This window comes from Spinacia oleracea, chromosome 1 (assembly GCF_020520425.1).
Source record: "Spinacia oleracea cultivar Varoflay chromosome 1, BTI_SOV_V1, whole genome shotgun sequence".
In the NCBI taxonomy this organism is placed as follows: Eukaryota; Viridiplantae; Streptophyta; class Magnoliopsida; order Caryophyllales; family Amaranthaceae; genus Spinacia; species Spinacia oleracea.
Window position 1 is genome coordinate 79,366,780 of NC_079487.1, and position 16,529 is coordinate 79,383,308.

Consider the following 16,529-nt stretch of genomic DNA (forward strand, 5'->3'; position numbering starts at 1 on the left):
CTTGTCCACGCCTTTCAAGTTCATGGTATTCACAAAGCTCAGTAAATGATCACGGGGGTTGTCCGTGGCCTTGAACTTTGGTAAGCCAGATGAACTGAACTTTTCTGGTAATTTGCCAGAAAAAGGTTCAGGCTCGAGGGAGAAGTATTTGCTCCCCATGGTTTGTTGTAGGACCATGTTTTCAATCCTCTTCTCGTTTTCGAGGTCATTTTTGGCTTACGCAGCCGCTAAAGCTTCATTTTCCATTTTCAGCTGGCCCATAAGTTGGGTCATTTGGACCATCTGGTCTCGCAAATCTTCAATGGACATGTTTGAAGGTGCGAATCGAGGTTGGGGAAGCGGAGATCCTTGAAATGAGGGACGACAGACGGAGCTTGGAGTTACTAAACCTGGTGTTGGTGATGTATCTTCGAGACGCACTAACTGCTGATTCCCTGATCGGCACCAAGTGGCAGGACCAGTCCTAGGCATAAGATAAGCTAAAGTTTAGGTTCCCAAAGTTTCAAGCATTACTTAGTCTAGACTTCGACTCTCTAAATTGGTTTTTTTTTTGCTCTTTCTTCTGTCGGTACACTTTTTGGTTTTTTTTTTGATTTTGGTCATTCTTTGGATTTTCGAAACACCTGCCCGTGTGACATTCATAGTTGTTAGCATGTTCGGTTTTTTGTGCCGAGCATTGCCGTCGTAGGAGGCCTAACAACGACACAAAGAGTTATTAATCTTTCGCGAGTCGCTTTTGAAATCGAGTGCTTTTCTTACGCCCTCGTAGCAATTCTTTTTTATGAACATTTTTTGCTACGTATTTTCCTTTCGTGCGGGCATCGAAGCTGCTGCGCCTGACCAGAAGGCCAAGCAGCTACTTCAGCGCCCAGCGAGGGGCGTGAGAATTTCTGGCGCCCAGCCAGGGGCGTTGAAAATGCGTCCCTGGCTGGTTCTCGTTTTCTGTCTTCTGTTTACGCGACTTCGACTTGCGTGCTTGCCTGATAACGTCCTTTACGCGCAACAGCGTTTGTGGGATTCGTTACAGGCCACCCCGAGCGTCGCTTATTTTGTGGCGATCATTCGGGTTTGCGGAACACGTGTTTCGGTATAACTCTTTGGCAAATTAGTCTATGAATGTTAGGGCAGTTTTTAAGGTCGTTGGTTTTCTAGGATAGTTTGTCACACACAATCACATATTTCGCTACACATAACTATAATACAAACATGGATTTGAAAATTAAATATGCCACGTAGTTTATGATAGGCTTCTATGGGTAGTTTATTTGCGCCTGGCTTGGTACCGCTTCTATCGTAGATCCAACACATGCCCCGGTCGAGGTAGTGTCTTCAACAGACGAATTTCGCTCAAGAGGCCAACCCGCAAGTGCAAGCCAAGGGGGCATGCAGGCGAGAGGGACCTAATGGGCGAGCGATTGGGTTCGGGATAGGTGTACTACCTGCACAAGTACCGAGTGGGAAACATGCACGGCGTATGCACCCCCCTATTGGCGAAAAAAAGGTATCCTTAGTCCCAACTCCCGAGGGAGCCAAGATTCGTTATGAGGTTCTGCCCGTTCACATTAATATGCTGATTTTCAGGTCGTCCCAACTTGATGGGGAAATAAACGCGGGGATGGATCGTTTCACCCTTCGGCTATTTTGATTACCTACAAGCACGAGTATTTCCTTCACTATCCCCAGTGGAGTCGCCACTGTGAGGGGGTCGAAAAAGCGCGAGGCTAATGCGTGACCTTGTCCCTCGTGGGTTTGACGATTCTTTTTATTCAATCAAGTGTAATTGGATTTCCTGTGAGTATACACCCAATTGACTAGTAATGTAGGAGTCGCCATTCAATTTTTAACGACAATGAGAAAAACTGACAAAACCCGGTTATCGTGACATAAAGGGAGTGCAATTATGTTTGACAACGACGGCCGTAGGTTCCCTTGTGATCCCTGGTGTGGGGATCTCTCAATATACACCCGCAAGGTAGAGATTGAGGGTTCGGGGGACTGTAACTACCGAGAGGAGTAATTCGCTCGTCGATAACTCCAGAGGCAGGATATCCTTACTAGCTCAGCATAAATAATTGAAGGGACATGCGTTAACTATTAAACTAATCTGAGTAGATTTTAGCAATATGCAACATATAATACTAATTCGATCGTGATTATCTGATTTAAATAACATTAAGGGACCTAGCATGATAATCCGATTTCCCAAAAATATTATATTTGTTAGGCGTGATAGAACAATCAGATTAGGTTAGTTTAACAGTTCATAAAAAGGGCGAGGAAAGCAGTTAAATCATCGAAAAGGGACACATTACGACGCACCCTTGAGAGGTGCGTCACCGTTCTCAGAAAACTAACCACTTTGACTTTGCTATTTCTCCTTTTTATTTAACGAATCTCGATTATGGGACAGGATACGTTCTGTTCGATTTATGGATCGATTGCGACAGAACGCGTGAACAGTTTCGCAGCGAGAGGCTTAGGCTAAGGGTTGGAGTCAATACTCAGAATATATTTATGTGTTGTTGTGTGTCCTTTCACGTCGAAACTAGGGGCCTATTTATAGGGAAGAGTTCGTGGAAAGATAGAATTGCAGAGTTCTAATCCACAAAGAATTAGGAAAAGAGAAGTACCCAGGTACTTTCAGCGCCCAGGGCCAGGCGTTGAAAGTAGGGTCTGGGCAGTTTTGTTTAGTCAGATTCGGATTCCTAAAATCCGTAGAGTTTGAGATTAATTCGAGTCTTTTAGCGCGTATCAATTTTATGACGGAATGCGTCTGGGCCCGTTACGAACTCTAGGTTTGTTAGGATTTTAATTAATACGTGACTCCTATTTCTGAATCCTATTAGGAATAGGATTCTCGTGGTTTTCTATCTCATTTAGGATTTATGTTGGAGTGCAACACCTAATTCTGACAGGTTTCTATCTTTTATGATTTGCCACTTTTAGACGCTACCTTTTACGGCAGTTACTATTTTTAGCAGCTTTCCATAAATAGCAGGTTTCGGGTGAAATGAAATGGGGAATCGAGATTCGTTTATTTTATAGGAGATGCGTTGTCAAGTGGAGTTTTTATGCGTTCATCATCGAACCTTCCCCTTGCAGGAACAGGGACAAAAGTAGGTGTCTACAGGCATTTGATGAGGAATGTAAAAGGACACAGCTCAAAAACGTTAGTGATTTCATGAAATGTGTTGACAGATGTCGTACGCCCACCGAGTTTGAGCAGGCTTGGAAGGAGCTAATTACAACGTACGGTTATGAGAAAGAAGTTTGGGCATAGGGACTCCACAATGACAAGGAAAAATGGGCGGAATGTTTCATCCATGGTCCTGTTAGGTTATGATACATATGACAATTCATAAATCATGCGGAAAAACCATTTAGCCAGGAATACATATTATTTACACATAATCATATAGCATAGTTTAGATGCATACTCTTTGTTGCGTGCCTTCCCTAGCTGCGCCCGAACCGAACAAGAACAAGTCTTTAGGACTCCAAGTGTCGTCCCTCCGTAGATAGTCCACAGCACGTCCGGATCCGCCTTAAGATTGACCAACTAGAATCGCCCTTAAGGTAGTAATAATTTCGGCACTTTTAGGCAAATGTGTGACTGAATTTTTCTCTCAAAAACTCACTTTGAATACTTGAATTCTCTCTGTAAATATGTGACCCTAGGCACCTATTTATAGAGTTATGGAAAAGGATTTGGAATCCTATTAGGATACTAATTTATTTAATTATAATCCTACTAGGACTCTAATTAAATAATCATTATCTAATAGTTTTAGGATTTAATCATATTTCGAATCCCGATTGCTTTAGGATTCCCGCACAACCATTGCACGAGCACCGTACACCCGCGCAAGCCTTGCGGCCCACGCTAGGCGCACAGCGCTCGGCCCACTGCTGTGCTCTCGCGCGCGCGCCCCAGGCCTTGGCTGGGCATGGCCTTGCGCTGGGCCTGGTCGAGGCTTGGCATGCGATGGTGCGTGTTGGCTCGCTGGGCGATGGCCTGGCTTCGTGCTGGGCCTTCGTCTAGTGGGCCTCGTCCGATGTTAATTCGTACGATACGCTTCCGATTAAATTCCCGATTCCGGAATTCATTTCCGATACGAACAATATTTAATATTTCCGATTCCGGAATCAATTTCCGTTTCGAACAAATATTTAATATTTCCGTTTCCGGAATTATTTTCCGATTCCGATAATATTTCCGATTCTGACAATATTTCCGTTTCCGGCAATATTTCCGATTCCGGCAATATTTCCATTTCCGATAATATTTTCCGATACGTACCATGTTTCCGTTTCCGGCAACATCTACGACTTGGATAATATTTATATTTCCGATACGATCCATATTTCCGTTTCCGGCAATATCATCGTTTCCGGAGTATTCATTTCTTGCCTGTGACGATCTCAGCTCCCACTGAAACCAAGATCCGTCGATTCCGAATATCCATAGATGGAGTATTTAATGCCATTAAATACTTGATCCGTTTACGTACTATTTGTGTGACCCTACGGGTTTAGTCAAGAGTAAGCTGTGGATTAATATCATTAGTTCCACTTGAACTGAAGCGGCCTCTAGCTAGGCATTCAGCTCACTTGATCTCACTGAATTATTAACTTGTTAATTAATACTGAACCGCATTTATTAGACTTAACATCGAATGCATACTTGGACCAAGGGCATTATTTCCTTCAGTCTCCCACTTGTCCTTAAGGACAAGTGTGCATTTCCTAATTCCTTTGTCGCTCGATTCTTGCTCTTGAACATAAGGTAAGAGTTGTCATCCTTATTATGTCCAGAGGTGTTTCTCGGTTTCAGAGTTCAACTGATCAAATAAACAGATAATCATAGCCTATGATTCATCCGAGCACGGCCATGCATTTCACAGTTTCTAGCTCTCCGAGTGGCCTTGTACAACTTTTAAGCATCTCATCCCGATTTATGGGAGGAAAATCCCAATCTTGCGATCTTGAGATTAGACTTCGTTTGATAGGTGATTACCTGAGCGTTGCCTTTATAGCCTCCTTTTATGGTGCGACGGTTGGTCAACGTCAAAGCAACCAGTTCTCAAACAAGTAATCTCAAATCACTCAGGTATTGAGGATTTAGTGTCTAATAATTTTAATGAAATTTACTTATGACTGATTTTCATCTCTTACAGTAAAGTTTCATAGGTCTTGTCCGATACTAGTCTTCACAAAGTAAGTATCTATGCAAATGATTATGACATTGCCATGTTCACATAGTTCAAGAAACAGAACTACTAGTCATCTTGCATTCTAGTCGTCTAACATTTTCTATGCGTCCAATTTTATAGAAAACTCCGACTAGGGACCATATTCAACCTTTGACATTCAAGTTCACTTGATAGACATTTCTTAGTCACAGGACTGGTCCTGACAGTCTATCTTGAATATATCGTCAAATTGAAGGGACTCATCATTTAATAAACCACAAATTAAATGGAAAAATGAATTCTCTTCATTTATTGTGAATGATTAACCAATAATGTTTTACAAAGATTTAAACTCTAAAACTTTAAAACATTAAACAGAGACATCAAAGCCATTCTCCAATATGCTTGATTCCCATAGCTGCAGTGTGCGAGTTGTGCTTCGCCTGCGGCAGAGGTTTAGTCAATAGATCTGATATGTTGTCATCAGTTCCAATTTTGCTTATCTCGACTTCTTTTCTTTCAACGAACTCTCGTAGAAGGTGAAATCTACGAAGTACATGCTTGACTCTCTGGTGGTGTCTAAGCTCCTTTGCCTGTGCAATGGCTCCGTTATTATCACAATACAGGGCCATTGGTCCTTTAATGGAGGGGACTACACCAAGTTCACCTATGAACTTCCTTAGCCATATAGCTTCCTTTGCTGCTTCATGTGCAGCAATGTACTCCGCTTCAGTTGTAGAATCTGCAATGGTGCTTTGCTTAGCACTTTTCCAGCTTACTGCTCCTCCGTTGAGGCAGAAGACAAACCCAGACTGTGATCTGAAATCATCTTTGTCGGTTTGGAAACTTGCGTCCGTATAGCCTTTAACAATTAATTCATCATCTCCACCATAGACCAGGAAGTCATCTTTGTGCCTTTTCAGGTACTTCAGAATATTCTTGGCAGCAGTCCAATGCGCCTCTCCTGGGTCTGACTGGTATCTGCTCGTAGCACTGAGTGCGTACGCAACATCCGGGCGTGTACATATCATAGCATACATTATTGAACCAATCAATGATGCATATGGAATCCCATTCATTCGTCTACGCTCATCAAGTGTTTTTGGGCACTGAGTCTTGCTTAGAGTCATTCCATGAGACATGGGTAGGTAGCCTCGCTTGGAGTCCGCCATCTTGAACCTATCAAGCACCTTATTGATATAAGTGCTTTGACTAAGTCCGATCATCTTTTTAGATCTATCTCTGTAAATCTTGATGCCCAATATGTACTGTGCTTCTCCTAGATCTTTCATCGAAAAACATTTCCCAAGCCAAATCTTGACAGAGTTCAACATAGGAATGTCATTTCCGATAAGTAATATGTCGTCGACATATAATACCAGGAAAGCAATTTTGCTCCCACTGACCTTCTTGTATACACAAAATTCGTCTACGTTCTTGATGAAACCAAAGTCACTGACTGCTTCATCAAAACGTATATTCCAGCTCCTGGATGCCTGCTTCAATCCGTAGATTGACTTCTTTAGCTCGCATACCTTTTTAGCATTCTTTGGATCCTCAAAACCTTCAGGCTGTGTCATAAACACAGTTTCTGTTAAAACGCCGTTTAAGAAAGCAGTTTTGACATCCATCTGCCATATTTCGTAATCGTAATATGCAGCGATTGCTAACATTATCCGAATAGACTTTAGCATTGCAACTGGTGAAAAGGTTTCATCGTAATCCACACCGTGGACTTGCCTGTAACCTTTTGCAACCAATCTAGCTTTGAAAACTTCAAGTTTCCCATCCTTGTCCTTTTTCAGTTTGAAAACCCATTTGCTTCCAATGGCTTGGTAGCCATCTGGCAAATCGACCAAATCGCATACTTGGTTTTCAGACATGGAGTCTAATTCAGATTGCATGGCTTCTTGCCATTTCTTGGATCTAGGGCTCGTCATAGCTTGTTTGTAAGTCGGAGGTTCATCACTTTCAAGTAATAGAACGTCATAGCTCTCGTTCGTCAAAATACCTAAGTACCTTTCCGGTTGAGATCTATATCTTTGCGATCTACGCGGGGTAACATTTCTAGATTGACCATGATTCTCACCAGATTCTTCTAAAGATCTCTGAGTTTCATCCTGAATGTCATCTTGAGCATTCTCTAGAGTTTGTTGTTCGACTCGAATTTCTTCGAGGTCTACTTTTCTCCCACTTGTCATTTTGGAAATGTGATCTTTCTCCAAAAAGACACCATCTCGAGCAACAAATACCTTGTTCTCAGATGTATTGTAGAAGTAATACCCCTTTGTTTCCTTTGGAAAGCCCACAAGGATACATTTGTCAGATTTTGGATGAAGTTTGTCTGAAATTAATCGTTTGACGTATACTTTACATCCCCAAATCTTAAGAAAAGACACATTTGGAGGCTTTCCAAACCATAATTCGTATGGAGTCTTTTCGACAGCTTTAGACGGAGCTCTATTTATAGTGAGTGCAGCTGTATTTAGTGCATGTCCCCAAAATTCTAATGGAAGTTTGGCCTGACCCATCATTGACCTGACCATGTCTAGCAAGGTTCTGTTCCTCCGTTCCGACATACCGTTCCATTGTGGTGTTCCTGGAGGAGTCAATTCTGATAGAATTCCACATTCTTTCAGATGGTCATCAAATTCATAGCTCAGATATTCACCGCCTCTATCAGACCGCAGTGCCTTAATCTTCTTGCCTAATTGATTCTCTACTTCACTCTGAAATTCCTTGAATTTGTCAAAGGATTCAGACTTATGCTTCATTAGGTAGACATAACCATATCTACTGAAGTCATCAGTGAAAGTGATAAAGTAGCTGAAACCACCTCTAGCATTTGTACTCATTGGTCCACATATATCTGTATGGATTAAACCCAATAGTTCATTTGCTCTTTCTCCAACTTTAGAGAAAGGTTGCTTTGTCATTTTGCCAAGTAAACATGATTCGCATTTACCATAATCCTCTAAGTCAAATGGTTCTAGAATTCCTTCCTTTTGAAATCTTTCTAAGCGTTTCAAGTTTATATGGCCTAATCGACAATGCCACAGATAGGTGAGATCTGAATCATCCTTTTTGGCCTTTTTGGTATTTGTGTTATATACTTGTTTGTCGTGATCTAATAAATAAAGTCCATTGACTAATCTAGCAGATCCATAAAACATCTCTTTAAAATAAAACGAACAACTATTGTCTTTTATTAAAAAGGAAAATCCCTTAGCATCTAAGCAAGAAACTGAAATGATGTATTTAGTAAGACTTGGAACATGGAAACATTCTTCCAGTTCCAAAACTAGCCCGGAGGGCAACGACAAATAGTAAGTTCCTACAGCTAATGCAGCAATCCGTGCTCCATTTCCCACTCGTAGGTCGACTTCACCCTTGCTTAACTTTCTACTTCTTCTTAGTCCCTGTGGATTGGAACATAAGTGTGAGCCACAACCTGTATCTAATACCCAAGAAGTTGAATTAGCAAGTATACAGTCTATAACGAAAATACCTGAAGATAGAACGACTGTTCCGTTCTTCTGATCTTCCTTTAGCTTCAAGCAATCTCTCTTCCAATGCCCCTTCTTCTTGCAGTAGAAGCATTCGGATTCAGAAGTGGGTTGACTGACCTTCCTCTTTACAGATTTGGCGCCAGTTTGCTTAGTTGGGCTGGCCTTGTTGCCACCTTTCTTAGCATTCCTCTTCTTTCCAGATTTCTTGAACTTGCCCCCACGCACCATAACCACATGCTGCTTATCACTTTTGAGCGTCTTTTCAGCGGTCTTCAGCATACCGTGAAGCTCAGTGAGCGTTTTGTCCAGACTATTCATACTGTAGTTCAGTTTGAACTGATCATACCCGCTATGAAGAGAATGGAGGATGGTGTCTATAGCCATTTCCTGAGAAAATTGCTGATCCAGCCGACTCATATTCTCAATGAGTCCAATCATTTTGAGAACATGTGGACTTACGGGCTCGCCTTTCTTAAGCTTGGTCTCAAGAATTTGCCTATGAGTCTCGAATCTTTCGACTCGAGCCAGATCTTGGAACATGTTCTTCAACTCACTGATGATTGTGAAAGCATCTGAGTTGATGAACGTTTTCTGCAGATCCGCACTCATGGTGGCGAGCATTAGACATTTCACATCCTTGTTGGCATCAATCTAACGATTGAGGGCTGCCTGAGTGACCCCGTCGCCTGCGGCTTCGGGCATCGCCTCTTCTAGGACATACTCCTTTTCTTCCTGCATAAGAACTATTTGCAAGTTCCTTTGCCAGTCAAGGAAGTTTTTCCCGTTCAACTTCTCCTTTTCGAGAATTGATCGAATGTTGAATGAATTGTTGTTTGCCATATTAAAAACTACAATTGAAAAGAATAAACAAATAAATAACCATTCACAATTTCTCTTAATAAACTTAAATTCTAGCATACATGCATAATTCAATGTTTATTAAGCATTTTATTCAAGTTATGTGTTCCGTCAGGTGTGAATAAAATGATTCCAAGATCCTAAAATCATTGAAGAACTAAGCACAGTTTGTCGACTTAATCCTAAAACATCTTAGGTAAGCAAAAGCCTTTTGCTAATAGTCTAGAAACTATTCTTGGTTGATAGGTACGTCTAAGAACTTATTAGGTAAACCTATCGATTTTTCCACGACATAAAAGGACTCCTTACTTATATCGTTGAGTTTCACCAAAACTAACATGTACTCACAATTATTTGTGTACCTTGCCCCTTTAGGACCAATAAGTAACACCTCGCTGAGCGAAAACTATTACTAGATTGATGTAAAGGATATCCAAGCAAGTGTATATTTTGGCATGGCACCTTTTAACTCAATTTTTAAGTTTGGAACTTAAGGCTCTTACTATGTTGGTTAGATTTTAAGTGAACTAAAATCCTTAATCATGCAACATAATCAAGCTTTTGATCTCATGCATTTTAAGACATATTTAAAGGCAATAAATAACTTAAAACATGCATAAGATAAATGTGATCTAGTATGGCCCGACTTCATCTTGAAGCTTTAACTTCAAAGTCCGTCTTGAAAATCTCCGTGGGAGGCACCATTTTCTTCAAATAGAATAAGCTATAATTAAAACTAATTACAACTATTTGATGGTACGCAGACCATATTTGAATTGAAAAACGACTTTGGTACTTTAGAGCAATTACATTCAAATTAATGGTACGCATACCATATTTTCTATCCTATTTGGGCCATACTAGTCACTTCATAACCTGCAAAACAGTACATATACAATATATACCATTCACCCATTCATTATCATGAATGGCCCACATAGCTGGTTAGTAAAACACATTATACATCACGTAAACATTTGCAGCAATTAATCAAGGGCACCAATAATCTACCAATTATTCGGTCCTTATTAATTCTAATCAAGTTGTTTTAACCTTAAGGATTTGTAGACCTAATCAAGAGTTTATGACTAAAAGGGCTCCCACTTAAACCAATAAATTCATATGCTTTACTAATTTTAAACATAAAAATGTATTTCTAGTCTAACCGGAAACATACAAATTTAATTAAAATTTAAAGCTCATATAAATTTATAATTGAATCCAAAAAGTTTAATTTAATTTCAGTCGTATTTAAATTAATTCATGATTTTAATTTTAGTAAAATAATTAGAATAAATAAAATTTATTATAATTACAATATTCAAAATTAAAATCCAAGAAAATAATTTAAATTATTAATTTTAAAATTAATTAAAATTACGTAAACTGAAAATTTCAAATTAAAATTTCAAAACGATCTAATCGCAACGCAAACACCTCACGCATCACACGCCCATGGGCCACACGCACACAGCCATCGCTGGCCATGTGCGCGCAGCCCATGCGCTGCGTCGCATAGCTGCTGCTGCTATCCTTCGCAAGGCTATGATACATATGACAATTCATAAATCATGCGGAAAAACCATTTAGCCAGGAATACATATTATTTACACATAATCATATAGCATAGTTTAGATGCATACTCTTTGTTGCGTGCCTTCCCTAGCTGCGCCCGAACCGAACAAGAACAAGTCTTTAGGACTCCAAGTGTCGTCCCTCCGTAGATAGTCCACAGCACGTCCGGATCCGCCTTAAGATTGACCAACTAGAATCGCCCTTAAGGTAGTAATAATTTCGGCACTTTTAGGCAAGGTATGTGACTGAATTTTTCTCTCAAAAACTCACTTTGAATACTTGAATAATCTATGTAAATATGTGACCCTAGGCACCTATTTATAGAGTTATGGAAAAGGTTTTGGAATCCTATTAGGATACTAATTTATTTAATTATAATCCTACTAAGACTCTAATTAAATAATCATTATCTAATAGTTTTAGGATTTAATCATATTTCGAATCTCGATTGCTTTAGGATTCCCGCACAAGCATTGCATGAGCACCGTACACCCGCACAAGCCTGCGGCCCACGCTAGGCGCACAGCGCTCGGCCCACTACTGTGCTCTCGCACGCGCGCCCCAGGCCTTGGCTGGGCCTGGCCTTGCGCTGGGCCTGGTCGAGGCTTGGCATGCGGTGGTGCGTGTTGGCTCGCTGGGCGACGGCCTGGCTTCGTGCTGGGCCTTCGTCTAGTGGGCCTCGTCCGATGCTAATTCGTACGATACGCTTCCGATTAAATTCCCGATTCCGGAATTCATTTCCGATACGAACAATATTTAATATTTCCGATTCCGGAATCAATTTCCGTTTCGAACAAATATTTAATATTTCCGTTTCCGGAATTATTTTCCGATTCCGATAATATTTCCGATTCTGACAATATTTCCGTTTCCGGGAATATTTCCGATTCCGGCAATATTTCCATTTCCGATAATATTTTCCGATACATACCATGTTTCCGTTTCCGGCAACATCTACGACTTGGATAATATTTATATTTCCGATACGATCCATATTTCCGTTTCCGGCAATATCATCGTTTTCGGAGTATTCATTTCTTGCCTGTGACGATCTCAGCTCCCACTGAAACCAAGATCCGTCGATTCCGAATATCCATAGATGGAGTATTTAATGCCATTAAATACTTGATCCGTTTACGTACTATTTGTGTGACCCTACAGGTTCAGTCAAGAGTAAGCTGTGGATTAATATCATTAGTTCCACTTGAACTGAAGCGGCCTCTAGCTAGGCATTCAGCTCACTTGATCTCACTGAATTATTAACTTGTTAATTAATACTGAACCGCATTTATTAGACTTAACATCGAATGCATACTTGGACCAAGGGCATTATTTCCTTCAGGTCATTTCTTCGTAGGTAAGTAGTTCAAGGTCACTATCCATTTTACCTACCCCTTTATATTTTGATAGGGTACCTACCATACCATATTTTGGCCACTACACATTTCACCTACCCCTTTATATTTTGGCACGAAACCTACCTTATTGTGTTTAAGTCACTACCCATTTTACTGATTTTGTAATATGCAGGTATGAGAAGTACACAATTGTGTGAATCAATGAACAGCTCACTGAAGACAGTTTTTAATAAAAAAAATATGATGTAGAAATTTTTTGAATTGTATGATCAAGTGCTGAAAGATATAAGGTTCAGAATCAGGCCTGGACTACCAAACGAAGCACACAACTCCGATAATCAAAGGGGTCCTTTCAGGTGTGAAAACACATGCTGCAACAGTGTACACAAGGAACTCGTACGATATGTTATGCAAAGAGATGAACTACGAGTCATCGCATCTAGTTGTAAAGTTTAGGCAGGATAAGACACATTTGGATGGGGTAACTAATATTTATTGGTTGAGTAATATTGAGTACAGGAAAGCATAGTACTTTGTAATACACAGTGCTAAGCTTCACAAGATGTATTGTTGCTGCATGAAGTTGGAATCTGTGGGCATACCCTGTCGCCACATGTTTGCTGTAATGAAGTATGCACGCATGAATGAGATACCAAAGGGTTGTATACTTCGAAGATGGACGAAATATGCCAAGGCAGGCCTGTCATATGGTCACACACTGGACGAATTTAAAGAGCAGACTGATACTGCGTTGGTTGGTCGGTTTACATATTTAAATGGGTTGGGCATACAAATCTGCAGGTTGGAAGCTAGATCTTACAACGGGTCACTATGGTTAAAGAATGTTTTATCAAAGGTATTGATTTCTTTGGAAACCCATGATGAGAAAGCCGAGGGAATCCCAAAGAAAGCGACATTGGTCGAAATCGGTGATCCTAAAGTTTTGCAAGCCGGCAGGGGACTTAAAAAGAAAGCCGCAAAGCCACAAGAGAAATCCAACAGTCCCGAGAAGCCGAAGTCCATTGACCTCAACCAGTCACCACCGACTACTCCAGCTGCCACCTCTAACATTGGCCTTTGTGAGTCGTCTTTCCTTTTGGGGGATTTAATGTCAGGAACATATACCAGTGGTGAGGCTTCTGAAGCCGTTGACATCTATGAAGTTAGCCAATACAAAACAAAACCAACAGTTTTTTATTGGGGGCCAAGACAACATTGGTAGTTACAGCTTTGTTTGTTGCACATTTCCTCATTTGGGCACCGGCCTATAAAAATCAAATGAGCAAATGGGCAATAAGATAACATTTTGTAAATCTTTTGGGGATAGCAGCGGTTCGAATAGGTAACCCTCTTTTGTAAACGGGTATAGGAACCCACTTAGTCAGAATCATAGGTTTAATTTGTTAACAAATTAGTTCTTCGTGGTAGTCACCGTATACATGTTTGGACGGTACTAGCAGGTTCAGAATGTCATTAATTTGTTAACAAATTAGTTATTTGAGGTAAATCAAAATTTTTTTATTAATTATTCAACGACACTTGTTGTTGCTTTTAATTCAGGGCACGAGCTATTGTTTCATCGTATGGATGTGTTTATTATAATTGTGATTACAGTTATCAAAATTGTGATTAAAGGTATACTTTATTATGCATCTGTCAATCTTATCGAATCTGGCTCCAACCTCGGTTGCATTGCCTTCCCTGTTTTTCTTCCATCCCTGTTATGTCTTGGTAATTACCTTTACAACATCAGGACACCACCAGAAACTGTTCTCATACGTTCAACAAAAACAATTCTCCATCAGGTATACACATCGCAATTACCAAATGAGTCGATGTGCATAAAGGGTCCTTAATCTAGAGTTGGTCATTTCCAAACATGAACTCGGTGATAGCCAAGAATCACAGACTTAAAAAACAAACCAACAACATACTTGGTCAAGTCCGGTGACATTAGTTCACAAGTACTAACCAAAAACATAAGTTCACAAGTACTAACCAAAAGCAAATGAGTATCTGCTAATTCAGACTTATCACCATATACAAAATTAAAATCATTTTCAAACTAATAACACGGTGAGACGAATCATCATGGCCATCCAATAAGTTATCATACTGTTTTATGCATCGTCATCATCATCAGTTCCGGTAGCATCGTCATCATCTTCTGAAGCTTCATCATCTCTTCCAGGTCAGGTAGCATCGTCATCTTCTTCTCCACTTCCGCTAACGTCATCACCATCCTCAACACCATTCAAACCCTCATCACCGTCATCAATATATGCAGTGAACAGATATTTAGGGTTTAGGGTATGTAACAGATATTTTACAACATTTCAAGCAAAGGAATCTAAACTAACCGTAATTATCACTTTCAGTGTTGCGGCCTTGAAAGCGATCCTCTTCTGGGTGGGATCTTCTTCAGTTGGACTTAGTTGGTACTCCAATTTGAGTGCTGTATATACGTTATCGTGAATGTCGAGCATCACTTCGTTAGTAAATACTTCGGGGTGCAGATACCTCAACATCGAATCGACCATGCTAACTCGTACTACAGATTTAAAGGCGAACACAACAGGATGTACATGCTTCACACATTCGTCTGGATCTTCACCTTGAACCTGCTTGTCCCGTTCAGCTCCACCATGGTGTGGGTCAGATTCTTGATTATTCACTTCACCAATACCTGCTTAGGTACCTGATAGAGGTATTTTCCGTCGTTGAATGAAACACACCTTTATCAAACAATATTTATAAACACCTAATTAACCAGCTATATGAGCTATAGCGGCATGCATAGGGATCGTCCCATGGAAACGTAGTGAAGTGAGTTCAATTGTTAAGCTAGTTTAGGACGGAGTTTGGATTTGAATTATCGACTACAATTCTAAGCTATCAAACAAGTTTTGCAAATAAAGGAAAGCATTAGGGAATTGAGGATAGACTAGGGTAATCGGGGAAGGACAAAGGCTAATCACACAATTACGATGCAATGACTTGACATATAGGGGAAAAGCAACTATTGACGAGCTCGCCACCTCTCGGATAGAGCATGCTAAGACCTCTAATCTAGGAAAAGCTCTCGCATGATCCTAGGACTAGACAACTCGCAATTGAGACCTACTTTTCACATGCATCATAGAGATTCACAATCTCTTGCCCGATCAAGACGAAGCACTCCAATCAATCCTAATTAAACTAGCATTTGCAACTACTAATTCATTAGACATGGAATTCCTAGCACCAAATCAAATTTAATCACATCAATAATCAACAATCATCCTTCAATTTCCCCCAATTTAGCCTTAGTTTCACCCCTACCCCTAACTAGAAACTACTCACTACTCATGGTTTTAACTAAGGAAATCAAGGATTCAAAGCAACTAGACATTGAATTGAAAAGTTGAATAAAAGAATCAAGAAACTAAGAATTCAATTGAGAATCAATGGGAAATAAGAATCAACAAAAATTAACATCAAAGCAATTGAACAATAAAAACTCAAGAAGAATAGCAAAGCATTAAAGATTGAATTGAAATTGCAAAAAGAATTCAAGAGTTGAAAGAGAATTACAAGTTGAACCTTCCCCAAATTGAAGTTTCTCTCTCCTACCAAGCTTGAAGAACTAGGAACTATCCTCTCTAATTTGCTGAAAAAATCTAATTATGAATTAATGTATTTAAAATAAAATCTAAAAATCTATTTATATGTTCCCTAGAATTAGAAAATTTAAACTCGAAAAGTGCCAGCCCGCGCAGCCGTGCAATTGCGGAGACCCAGGTGCGATCGCACCGGTGCGAGCAGGCTACTATTTTGTGCGAACAGGCTCAGCGACAAATTCTCTCCTTCGTACCGTGCGAACACACAAAAATTTTGTGCGATCGCACGGTCCTGAGATAGCAAAATTCCATAAAATCTTCATGGGCTCGCACGAGAATCCTGTGTGTGCACACAAAAATTCCGTGCGAGCGGGCTGAAATGGCGTGCGAGCGCACGCAAAACTGGAAAGTTCCTGCATCGATTTTGCGATTTTGTGC